The 13405-nt window shown below is 39.7% G+C and overlaps 1 protein-coding gene across 2 annotated transcripts in view; it reads left to right on the top strand.

Annotated features, from left to right (window-relative positions):
• The window catches only part of TIAM2 (TIAM Rac1 associated GEF 2), a 166432-nt gene that overhangs the window by 121026 nt on the left and 32001 nt on the right, over positions 1-13405 (top strand). The gene's annotated exons all lie outside the window — the stretch shown is intronic.

The raw sequence follows: 13405 nt of genomic DNA, 5'->3' as shown, positions 1-13405 counted from the left end.
TAATTTTTATATGAATGAATTACTAAAATTTTTATATGACTGAATTATCTTAATAATAACAACTGATTTGGATTGGATTCCAAGGTACTTCCTGTTTCAAATGCACTTTGCTAGGTGTTCTAGGCCTCTGTAAAGTGTAGGTACAACTCACTGCTTCTCCAGAAAACTTTGCTCCATTCAGCTTTGTCAGATACCACCGAGTTGAGGGAGGAAAAGGAAGACAGAGGTTGGCTCTGCTGCCAGCTGTCTCTCTGCATGTCATTGTGCACACCTTTCCACATAGCACCCTGTACATCTTCTTTCAGCCCCAACCTACCCTGAATATCAGAAAGACCTGCGTGTCCTTCTCAAGAAAAGCAATAAAGTTGGGAGGATGTTGTCACTAAAGTGTCTTCTAGCTCCCACAGCTGGGAGCTGTGCCTGGACCACTGGCTGAGTTCACTCTGCTTCTTGCTGTTTGCCCATAGTTTTTTGTAAATGTCTTTAATGTATTGCTGAAAGCATTTCGTAAACTAAAGTAAAAGTAAAACTTAAACTGAAAAGCATTTCTAAAATTACTTCTACTTTTACTTCTGCCCAAATCAGGTCCTGTTTTTTTGCCCAGATGCTGTTTCAATATATAAATTCTCTTTGTTGTGCTGTAGGAGATCTCCTTCCTTGTGCTTTGCGTGTGAGGTATTAAAGAAATCTGGTTTTATTCGTTCAGAAAATTCCTTTGAGCTCAGAAAAGCTGAATATTACTTCTTAGCTTCTCAAGTCCCAAGGATACCCACAGTCCTGTTAGATAATGGGCCCTGATCTCTGTTAGTTGTGCAGATCTGCATACATTGCTCCCTCTTGCCTGGTGGATCTAATACCAGGCATATGACGGTTTTGTGTGGTGTAAGGCAATGTACTGGGAAAGCCTCTCTGTAACACAGACATGTAGTTGTCTATGCAGCATGACTGCTTATCTGCCTGAAGATAGATGACTCTGCTGGGCTTTCTTTTCCTTACTTATTACCCAATCCAGTGGGAAACCACAAAGATGTGATAGGGCATGCTCATCAAAGCAAGTGCAAGAAGGGGCGGGCTGTGTGTTGACAGTAGTCTTGGACAGTAGTGGTGGGTTGGCTCCTGCTCCAAGTTGTTTGTGCACTGTGAACACCAGTGTCTTCATCCAGCACTCTTTTGGATTGCTGGGAAGAGACTAGGTCTGACCTGTGACAATTCCTGGGACTGTAGCAGTATAGGGATCAATTCAGAGAAAGGATTTGTCTCCTCAGAAGCTGGGTCCATTGGAGCACTTGTTGCCTACTGCATATTTTGCAATACAACAGTTTCCCAAGAGTGGCAGTTTAATGAGCTCTCGCTGTCACTTGACAAACTGTCCCGTTGGCTTTCTGCTAGATGTGTGTGCACCAAATTAAAAATTTGCTTATGCTATAAAATGCTCTTTGTTGTTCTTTCCTACTGAAAGAGCATTTTGTTCTGCTTTGCTAAAAGCTGCTATGATTTAATCCCTGTGAAGTCAGTGGGCCAAATTGTTGGGTTTTTTTTTTCCTGGTGTAAAATTCATTAAACCCTGTATAGCTGCACCTTCTGGCTCAGTGATATGTAGGCATAAATCATCATATTCCCCTTCCTACTGAATTCTGTAGAGTGACAATATGGATAGCAGGGAGGTTTATTAATTATGATAAAGTTAGAGACATCCACATATAAACTAGTGCCGTAGGCACGATTTAAAACACATCAAACAGCAGAAGTTCTGTGTTTCACAGAGGTAAGGTAGGTTGAGTAATGATAAAAACTGTCTAAGCTAGCCACAAACTCTTGCTAAACTATTAAGTAAGTAACTTTTCCTCTCCTTTTTCCTTTCTGTTTTCATTACTTTTGTGCCTATAAATCTGAGATGGAGAAGAAAATGTACTGCTGAGGTGGTGTACTTGGAACCTGAGCAGGGCTAGCTCCATTTGCTTTCTAGCTCTCCTCAGTGCAAGTGACCTCTGAGGGCAGCCAAAGCCTCACATGTGAGCAATCCTGCAGGAGCAGCAAAAACAAGGAGAAGGACCCCTGACAGCACTCCTTCATATCCAGCAGATGTAGCCTGGAAGAACTAATGGCAGCAGTGGGTTGCAGCCTTTGCTGACTTAGAGAGGATGGTGGTGTAGAGGACCCAGCTTGAGCTCTGCTGTGTCTTCCTCCTCCATACTGCAGGCACACAGTTGAACTGGAATGGAAGGGCGATGCATTAGCTGTGGCTAACACTGGCCTCCAGTGAGACTGTATGGAAGAAGGCATTTGTTAGGCACTTAGGAAACAGACACATTTAGGTAATAGTCTGAGAAACCGGTGTGAAGTGTTAAACTTCAAACCTAAAAAGCTGAACAGCTGCCCAACCAGCAGATACTTGGGCAGAGAAAGTTCAGAATGTTAAATAACCTTATAGAAACAAACCACTGAGATGCAGGGGCTAATCAGGCACTGCTACAAAAGTGCAGGCAGCTATTTCCTATTGTGTTGCTAATTTGTATCTCCTGTCGATTGTTGAATTAGCTAATGAGTCAAATGACTTTGCCTCACCGTGAGCTGTTAATGGACAAAAGAATCTAAAGGACTATGCTCCAGCATCAAAATGGATGTTGCTGTAGATATTTAGAAAAAAAAAGAAATATAAGAGAGCATAAAGCAGCCTATAGAAAGTCAAACTTGTACAAGTAGGTGGTTGATTGGAGTGATGCCACTGTTCAGCATGTCACCCAAAATGTCTTAAGAAAGCTGTACGATACAAGAATATTTGCGTGAATATGCTGCCTTTTTCTATACTTGAAAATGTGTAATGTTAAAAGAAGTGTCACTTTTCTCACTGAAGGGTGGAAACAAAGGAGAAAGACTTGTCCTGCTTGATCATTTCAGATCCTAGCCAGAAGTAGGAATTTCTCTTTTGTCTAGGCAGTATCACATATGCAAATAGAAGCAGCCAGGTTGCATTGTACATTGGGAAGCATGTAAGGCACCTTCTGATGTTTCATAGTTTGCTCCCTGAAGCCAAAACATATGGATGAAAGGGGCCATGAGGGGAATCTTCTTGGCTGGTCTGTAATTGCATGTCTTGTTTGGTAACAATTACTCCAGTTAGTGACAGGCTTCTAGTAATTCTGTGTTTAAGAATCCTGTCTAGGAAGTCTGATGTTATGACAGCTGCATGCTAATTTTCTTTCCAGATTTTAACATATGGAAAGGATTCCTGAATGAGTTTCCTGCTACACCAAGGAGTCAGTTGTTACAGCCTAACCTGATAGTAAACCTTCTAGCTAGTCTCAAAATAAGTTACAAAACATCCAGACCACCAAAAAAATTATAAAAGCCAAAATATCTTACAGAGATTTAATAATTTCTGAATTACTGAATACAGCTAGTTTTATTTGTGTTTTTCTAACGTTTGGTTTTCTAGAGACTGAAGTTACTGGTACTAGTAGATTCAAGTCACAATAATACAGCAATAAGAATTTGACCTAGTTGTTATCTGAAGTTAGTTCAAAGGATTTCAGAAGAACTTGAAAATTTCCTAGGCAAAAAGTAGAAGGTGGTTTTGAATTGATAATAAATTTAGTGTTTCACTGTCTTTTAAACTGTTGGTTAAAGCAGCATGAAAGCTGTAAACCACTGTACAGTTAGTAACCACAGTTACTGCCTGCAAATACATTTGGATTTACTCCAGCATAAGAGTGAACACTGTGAGTACCAACTGTGGGGAAAAAATGGACTGGCACTGTGTAATAGTTAAAAACTTACACAGATTCCATTAATTGAGCCAACATGAACACTCAATTAATTGGAGATTACTGAGAATCTTCACTTGGGGTCCATGGTACCTTAGTCTCTTGCCCAAATCCATAGAGAACCTCAATTAAGATAAAAAAGAGAACCAAATTGCTTTGGCTTTCAGCTTGAAGTGGTAGAGAATATGGTGGGTTTCAATGGACATTTCTTATCTGTGGCTTCAATCTACCCACCTTCTCTTAAAAATCTGTTTTCTTAATGCAGAAGTTACCTAGAGACAGTTTTCAGCCTAGAAATCAAATGTGATCATTAAAACTCCTCATGAATAAGCTCAGTGTGTAGCAGCCATTTTTCATATGTTGAGGCTTGTACTAGTAGGATGTAAGAATGCAAAAAACTGATTTGTTTTTTTATTGGCCACTATGACATGCAGAGGAAATAGATGAATAATGAAGTAAAGTAGGACCTTTCAGTCCACTTTTCCTAGGTGGAAATTAGATCTCCACTTGTTACTTGAGCTGGACCATTCTTGTCTCATGATCTTTGAATTTTTCCTCATCTGACTTATCACCAAAATTCTAATAATCTTTCTCTGGCCAAAGATTGTTTAGAAGAAAAAAAAAACCTGCTTTTATTTGAAGGCCTTGAAGAATTCTATGTCTCCAAACACCTCTTGATGTTTACCCAGACATGGCCCTTCATGATGGAAACCCTGGAGCAGAAATTCCAGCATCCTCTTGTATCACAACTTCACTAAACTTACCTAGGTGTATCCCCAAAACTTCATCTTCTAGACCCTCCTCATTTGTACTAGCAATTTTTTCAATGCAAATGGCCATTGTGGGCAGTTAATGAATCTTCCATGGAGTCTTCCATGTATCCAGTGTATCAGTAGGGTTATCTAAAGCCTGCTTAACAAGCAGAGGATTAGACATGCTGAGTCTGGAAATTCCTTCCCATTCTGGGTTTATCTATCACCAGCATAGTACAAATATTACACAAATACATACATACATAATACAGCTACACAGGTTAAAATAGCTAGAAGCCTCTGTCTCTTCAGTAGAGCACAAGAAATACTTTAGGTCATTAATACTGATGCTTAAAGATCCTGGCAAAGAATGTTCATGACTAAGAGAACATTTATATCACAAGTGCATGTGGGTTATGAGCCCCAGTATTTGTGCTACCCCAATTTCTTGCTGACACCAGCTTTGATGTTCATTAACAGCTCCACTGCAACAAACAGATCATTTTCTTGTTTGTAGTTCTCTGGCACTTGAAAGGGAAAGAGGACTCTCACTTCCTGTCCTCTCTGCTGCAGTTTTAATCTGCAGTAGTTAGATTCTGTAGATACAGTGGTACTCAAGCAGTGGGCTTATGATGGGCTTGGCCTAGTCCATAAAACATTGATATCCTGACATCAGAGCAACTGACAGCATTTTTTAAACACTAGGATTGTCCAGTGATTTCAGACAGATTATGCAAAACAACAATAAAGTGGGCATCAACTTACTTCTGAGAATAATTATATGAATTTTAGCTTGAAAAAAAATAGGATCCACAACTGTAAAGGATTGCAGGAGGTCCAGACTGTCCACTAGGAAAGAATGTATTCAATATTTTCAGTAATTCCCAAGTGTTCTAGAAACCACCAATAAAACACAACACAACTGATCTTCAGCATGTAGGATATTCTTCCACTCCTTATTACAGAGGGTTTCCATAATCCGCTGTATGGTTTATCTGGAAATGAGATATTACATTTGGGTAATAAATTTAAGCCAGGTGTATGGAAAGCTGCATTTTTCATTGTTGTGCAAATTCCCCAGACCGATCAGTTAATTATAAGCCTACAGTTATCATATTCTTTTAGCCAATGTTATTATCAAGAGAAAAGTAAACTTCCAAGAGAAGATAACAAGTATTTCCAAAATCCCTGGTGCAAATAATACCAAAGTCTGAGCCAACTCTCAGAAAGGAATAAAGCTTTGGTGGTCTTCATGCCTTCAGACTTACTGAAAAACAGGGAGTGGTAGGTGAACCATTCCAGCACTGCCTGGAGAAGATAAATATCAGTATAATGAGCTCTAAAAATGCTCCCTCAGAGACCACCACTTATAACTTCAGTTAAAGAGTTCAGCCTGGCAGGTAGCATGCATATGCTTATTTCTTTTGGTTTTATACAACCTAATATAATTCAGGTTTTCAACAGTATATTTACTCTTTTGTAATGAAGTTGAAAAAATAGGTCTGTAAGCATTCCTTCTGTATCCTTTTCCTTTCTGAAAAACTTCAAGAAATGTCTTTTGAAAAGTAACAGTTGATCCAAAGGAATTTATTGAATTGCTTTCAAAAAAAAGACATTCTCACAATCTCTGTTAGAGAAGGCATCCAAGTTTCACCACAGAGATGAAGGGTTCTGGGTTCACTAGTTCAGCTGTGAATAACTTGTATGTCTTCTTTTGCGAGGGTAAGTCTTTTCAGTTCTTTGGCTCGTGTTATTCCCTGAGATCAGCATGGAAGGGATACCCACCAGTTTATATACATGACAGAGCCCACACAATCTCTACAGCCCTTTAGATTTTTCTCTAGGTTGCAAAGAACACAATAACTGTGATCAGGAAGAAGAAAAGCAATGGAAGATTCCATGGAAGATTCATTAACTGCCCACAATGGCCATTTGCATTGAAAAAATTGCTAGTACAAGTGAGGAGGGTCTAGAAGATGAAGTTTTGGGGATACACCTAGGTAAGTTTAGTGAAGTTGTGATACAAGAGGACACTGGAATTTCTGCTCCAGGGTTTCCATCATGAAGGGCCATGTCTGGGTAAACATCAAGAGGTGTTTGGAGACAGAATTTTTCAAGGCCTTCAAATAAAAGCAGGTTTTTTTCTTCTAAACAATCTTTGGCCAGAGAAAGATTATTAGAATTTTGGTGATAAGTCAGATGAGGAAAAATTCAAAGATTATCCTGTTCCATTTTGAAACAGATTGTTTGCAATCTTTGTGCCTAGCTAACTCTGTTCTAGAAATTTATTTGTGTGATGGTTGAAAACCAGTCTTCTAATTGCCAGCATAGACATATTCCGGGCCAGTGGAATGACTGATCAGTATCTGAGTATCTGCTGGCCTTCGTCATTGCTTAAGTAGCTCTAGCTCACAACTGTATGTTGTCAACCCCTTCTCCACACTTCCACATTATTCTTTCATGTTTCCAACTCATGAGTCCCAGCTTATAGAAGCAATGGTTCTTACAGGTCCCTGAAACTGTCTTCCATGTGATTTCGTTCTAGGACTGTGCCTTCATCTTCAAGGTCATCCACATCTCCTTTATGCATCTCCAGTCGTGCTCCTAATTAATGCTCTGTAGTAACTTTGAATGATTCGAACATTTAATTGGAGTACTTCCTATTGTACTTTCTTTGCTGAGAAAAATAATTAAAATATCAAATAAAATTAGTCCCCAAACCCACCTTGGACAAAATCTACAATCTAGCCTTTCCCAGGCCTAGGAGTTAATTCAGACAAATCTATTCTTATCTTACCTGCTAGCCAGTTCTGTCTTGTTTTAATTCCTATCCTTTTCATTTTGGCTGACAATTTCCCTGGGGATATTATAAAAGTTTCCTGTTGTTTTTTTTTATTTTTTCTTTTTTAACTAAGTTTCCAGAAGGTTTTTTTTTTTTCCTTTATTTTTGTCTTAAAAACATATTTTATTGAAGGTGGATGTCAGATTAGTTTGACACAATCTGCTTACCCACAATGTATATATGTTATAGTCCATTTATCTTCACATTTCTGATTTTTCTTTCCGTGAATTTATTGTGAGAGCCTAAGGTTACTACATAGGTTATAGATCTGTATTTTCCAAAATTAGATTACCTCAGCATTCTCATTCTTTGTTTAAACATAGCTATTGGATGTTATTCACCAGCTGTATAGCCTCATCCTCTTTTCCCCATCATCAATTGAATAATTTATTGAAATCCTTGCTCCTGAGCTTCAATTTCATATGCCAGGTTTTATATGTTGAGAGCTAAAGTTTAGTCCTCTGCACAGCTGCTTGCACCCACCTCAGACATGGTCATTTCTGATCATTAATTGCTGTCCTGCCTTACTTGTCTTTGTTGATTACAGACATATTTCAGCCTGGTTCAGCCAAGCTCTGTGGGACTGGCTTTACCATGGCCTTTAGAGTCAGACTGTTTGCTTTAGTGAGTGTTTGGTGAGGTGGTAAGTGGATCAGGTGAAGTTAGGGATACCAAGAAAGACTCACAGCTGCTAACTGTTAATCAAGCATCTCCCCTTAGCTGAGACATGCCTGGGTGCAGTTCCGTTGCCTGATTCTGACAAAACATGTGACTTCATCTCTCTTTCCTGCAGCTGAGGATAGTTATCAAGTAGCGCACAGAGCTGCTGCTCCTCACAGATCTGAAAATGATGCCCTGCTGTGGTCTTCGTTTGTCTTGGAGTGAGAGACTGAGTACATTTAATTTTTCTGTGTTGTCTTCTCATGTAGATGTAGAAGGAATTTTTATTCAATTTATCATTGTCTTTGGAGCAGCAGGTGGAAACACTCCTTCTTGCTATAGTTTGTAAAAAGAGGTGGTTATACCACCTACACAGTGCTTGACATTTGATAACACTTGACATGCTTGTGATGGTTATTTGACATTTTTTAAATCAGTGAGAGCAGTCTGAAATGGAACAAGTTCTGAAAAGAGAACTATGAATAAAGAAACAGGATCCTCAGTTCCTACTCTCTCCTCATGATGGTTTTGTCTTTGCAGTGAGCAGCTGAACTGGTAGGAACATCTATGACTTGAAAGTAATTAAGGCTTCTTTGTTAATTAAACAGAAGAAGAAAGATAAGTGACATTTGCATTTGCTGATGGCTTCTTTATGGTAAATGAATTGCCGGATGGTCGATGTTGATGTTTTCCAGTTGATTTCCTTTGGATCCTTGGCTGGGATTGTAGGAGAGATTATTATTGTCTCACACATCTGTTAGACGATGAGTTTCTATTGTGCCTCACTGCTAACAAACACATGAATAACTTCCACATTCACCACTTGTACGTGTATCACTGCATCAACATGGGAAGAAACATTCCCGTAGGCATACAGAGCTCTTGGATATGCTGCATGTGTTTGTTTTTTCAAACCAACTGTCCCATCTGTGTGCTCTGTGCCTGCTTTTAATTGAATGTTGAGCAGTGAGGAACAGGACTTAAGAAGTATGTTTTCTGTCATTTTTTAGTGGTTACACTGTAACTTCTCTTGAATGATTGAGTCGCTTACCTGCCTGCCAGCAAGACTCAACATTGCAGGAGTAATGCCATTCTTTGGTGATGCTGTTGGTAGCTAGAGGTTCTGAGTGTGTTCTTAGTATTTGGTGGTTCTTTGCTAGAAACCAAGAAAAATGTTTAGTATGCATTTCATGTGATGTAGTTTAAGCTTTTCACATGGAGGTGGTCTTTGCCCCCCCTGTGCTTTTCTTGGAATTCTAGCATTTATCTGCTGTTGCTACTCTTCTTGTTTGCAACAAAGCTGATTGTATTTGGTTTGTGTTGCAAAGTCGTGTTAGCAGGGGCCTACAGGGGTGGCTTCTGTGAGAAGCTTCTAGATGCTTCCCAGTGCCAGCTGGCTCCAATATGGACTCACCACTGGCCAAGGCTGAGCCCATCAGCAGTGGTCATACCTCTTCTGGGATAAGATATTTAAGAAGGGGAAAAAAGCTCTGCATGATCACAGCTGGAGGGAGGAGTGAGAATATCTGAGAAAAACAACTCTTCAGACACCAAGATCAGTGAAGAAGGAAGGTATGGGATATGCTCTGGGTGCTGGACAGACCTTGCAGCCCTTAGTGCAGATCATGGTGGGGCAGCTGTTCCACTGCAGCCCACAGAGATCCACCTGCAGCCTGTGGAAGACCCACACCAGAGCAGATGGATGCAGGAAGAAGGCTGTGACCCTATGGGAAGACCATGCTGGAGCAGTTTTGCTGGCCAGATTTGTGACTCTGTGGGGGATCCAGCTGGAGCAGTTAGTTCCAGAAGGCCTGCACCCTGTGTGAGGGACCCATTCTGAAGCAGTTTGTGAAGAACTGCAGCCCATGGGATGGAGTCATGCTGGAGAAGTTCAAGGAGGACTGTCTTCCATGGGAGGGTCTCCGTGCTGGAGCAGGGGAAGAGTGTGAGGAGTACTCCCCATGAGGAAGAAAGAGCAGCAGAGACAATGTGTGATGAACTGACCACAACCCCCCATTCCCTGATGCCCTGTGCTGCTCAGGGGAAGGAGGGAGAGAAAATCAGGAATAAAGTTAAGTCTGGGAAGAAGAGAGGGGTAGGGAGAAGGTGTTTTTAAGATTTGGGTTCATTTTTCATTATCCTACTGTGATTTGATTAGTAATAAATTAAACTAATTTTTCCAAGTTGCGTTGGTTTTGCCTGTGACTGGTGAATGATCTCTCCCTGTGCTTTTCTCAACCCATGACCCTTTCATAATATTTCTCTCCCCTGCTCAGCTGAGCAGGGGAGTGATCGAGCTGCTTTGGTGGACTCTTGGTGTCCAGCTAGGGTCAACCTACCACACTGACTTAGTATTTTCTTTTCTGGAGACATTCCTGTGTGCTAGACTGAAAAAAAAGTATCTGCTTCAGAGGGTCCTGTATCCCAGCTGGAAGTGATAAACATTTCAACTCAGCAAGCATGAATGTGTGTGTAAACAGGACAGAGGTGTACTGCAGCAGAGAAGAATTATGTTAAAAGATTTAAACCATGTTTTGTTTAACTCATCATTATCAGTCCCATTTTTCTTCCAGACTGTTTTATCACAAGTATGTCAGTAGAATAGATCAAATGTACTACTGTAATGGAGCTGTATGGGCAGATTTAGCCATGATACACTCACCATTTACTATGCTTGAAAGCCTCCCAATGTTTTCAGTGAAGTATTCCATGTTCTCTTTAAGTAGAGAGAAACATAATTCTAGTAACATCAGAGTTTCGGGTTTTTTAAAAAATAGTGATTAAAAAAAGCCTGGAAGTGCTGGTTTGACCTTGAATTTCAATGATTTTTAGGAATATATATCTCCCTGCATACTTCTCCATCCTCGTGGCCAGCAAAGAACCAGAAAATGATATAACGGAACAAATTTGTACTTGCACAGTGATAGCATCTTTCTTAATTTTGTGCAAATTCTATACAGTTTTGTTGCTAGTTTTACCTGAAAGAATAGTGGTTAATCAGCCTTTAAGAGAACACTTTCACATTATTATTTGTGAACATCCTTGATGATATGAATTCTATTGTAGAGCTAAATCCAAATCTGAATGTTTAAAGAAAATACATTTTGTAGAGTTTGGCTTTACTAGTCCCCTTCCAGTTATCTCTGGAAGTTGAAAGAATTTCAGTGTTGAAGTTTTTGCTGTGTTTATGTCCTTAAGCTTTGCATTTGTAATCACCCATCCTCTAATATTACCTTTTTTGAGGGGGGTGGGGCAGGGTGTTGGGCTGTGTTGCTGATATTGGTGCATCTATGCTTTTTGGGAATAGTCTGTAGGAGCAGATCCAAAGGAAGTCCCCTTCCACAGCAAAAGAAGGAAGAGGAGACAGGATATGGATGATAAACTGATCAACAACCCTTACATCCTTCCCTTCCTTCCTTCCTTTCTTTCTTCCCTCCCCATGTTAGTTCTGCATACAATGTAGGATGCAGTAGGATGTATTTTCTCACCTTGGATTCTTTCCGTGTAGCTTTTTTTAGGTTTTGCTATTTAAAATAACATTTAGGGTCGCTTCTCCATCGTCAGCAACTCATTCTGCCAACAGCAAATGTTATAAAAATGGGCAAGACTATATAGACCTATCTCTGACAGTCTTGTAGACTACAAAGGAAAGATAAAATGAGGGTAAAGGCAGGAAAAGATAGGTCATCTGGAAAAAAAATACAATATACAATTTGTCTGCTTTGGGTGTTGTTATCCCGATTTCTTCTGTTTATGTTGTTTGCTGATTGTTTTACCCTATTTTCCTCTTCCCACATTTATGCTCTCTCTTCATTGCTTGTGTAAGTTAGTTTTACTGCTTCGTAAAAGACAAATATGTTTAACGGTCACTTTGTAAAATCAGGAAAATGGAGTTTTTTTCTCACTAGCTAACTACCTGAGATCAAACTCTGGATTCTTTATGCTATTGCAAAATATAGCTCAGGTGCATGCTGTTTGGAGGGGAGAAGGGCATTAAAACCCAGAAGGTAAGTAAAAAGAGCTTACCTGGGAAACAATAGGAAATAATATCCTTGGCATCACCTTACCCTGAAAAAAATGTTGTTTAAAAGTCAATTTAAGTTTTAGGGATTGGCTTACACAGGAGTTGACAATGGTAGAAGTCAATAGGCATTCATGTGTACTCATATACAGAAGAGAGCCTCAAAATTACTTTAAAAGTCCAGAGGGAAGGAGAAAATTATTCAGGCTTGGTGGAAGAAGAGAGGTAAAAGCATAATAAAGTAAATAGACAAGACAGATTCTTTCTTAAGGTCTTAAAGATGATGGATGGCTGGAGTGGGGTTGTATAAAATGTGTTCTTTCTGTAAAAGTGATAACTCTTAGGGTATTGCATCTTACACAGGCTCTTGCATATCAGGAGCAGCACCTGACTCTGGGAGAAGGTAAAAAAGCCTAAGGGGAGAAAAGTGAGGAGACCTTTTTTCTGCAAGGATAGGGAAATGAGAAAGTGGTCAAGTATTTGGCATGTAGGTGCAAAACATCAGCCTCCATGCTAAGCTTGACCCTAAGCACCTTAATAACATATAGAAAAATCCAAGTTGACATTGTGCTGAGTTAGTTGCGTGTCTTTCTCTGACTTGCCTCTGGAGTCTGTCAGCCGTGTTTTGTCTTACCAGGAAGGCTCCTTGTGAGTTGCAAGGTGCTCTTTTGGGCCTAAAATTCCCATTTTCCTCTCTACTTCAAACCATGTTCTTCAATTCTCTCTGAGAGGAACCGGTACTGCTATGCATTGACCGGACAACAGCAACATCCAGGCAGCTAAATTCTGTTGTCCTTCCCAATTTCTTTGTTGCAAGCTGTCATGATTTTACTGCAAGATGGGTGGCGTTTGTTTTAATTACCATTTCAGTTTCTGGTGTTAGCTATTAAATAAGAATCTTACCTTTCGCTTAAAAATTAATCTCCAGAATTTGTAGGTGTTGAGAAAGAGTTTGAAAATGTTGTAATGTGGTGTGAATTATACTCTGGAGGCTTAAAAACTAGGAAACAAAGCAGCAAACTTTAACCGCCCCCCCCTGCATTGCTGTGTTACCATCTGAGGTTGCTGAAAAGCCTTCTTCCTTTATCTTTTCTTTCCTTTTTTTTTGTTGGTTGCTTTATAATTTTCAGCTACGTGGATTGATAATACTGCTGATCAAAAATCACTTCTTCACTTCTAGAGTTTTTAATTAAAATTGCCATGTGAGCATCTCTGCAGACTTTCAGCAGCCAATTGAGGAAATACAAAGAGAAGTGACATAACCTTTAAATGAATGCTCAGCATTGTTGGATAGCACTTGAGTTTAAATGTAAATATTACTGAAAGCTTCAGTCAGTAAGTAGAGCAGGGCAGTGCTCTAGTTTTT

This window comes from Vidua macroura, chromosome 3 (genome assembly GCF_024509145.1).
Source record: "Vidua macroura isolate BioBank_ID:100142 chromosome 3, ASM2450914v1, whole genome shotgun sequence".
Taxonomy (NCBI): domain Eukaryota; kingdom Metazoa; phylum Chordata; class Aves; order Passeriformes; family Viduidae; genus Vidua; species Vidua macroura.
The sequence above is the reverse complement of the archived record's forward strand: the minus strand, read 5'-3'. Positions and strand labels throughout refer to the sequence as shown.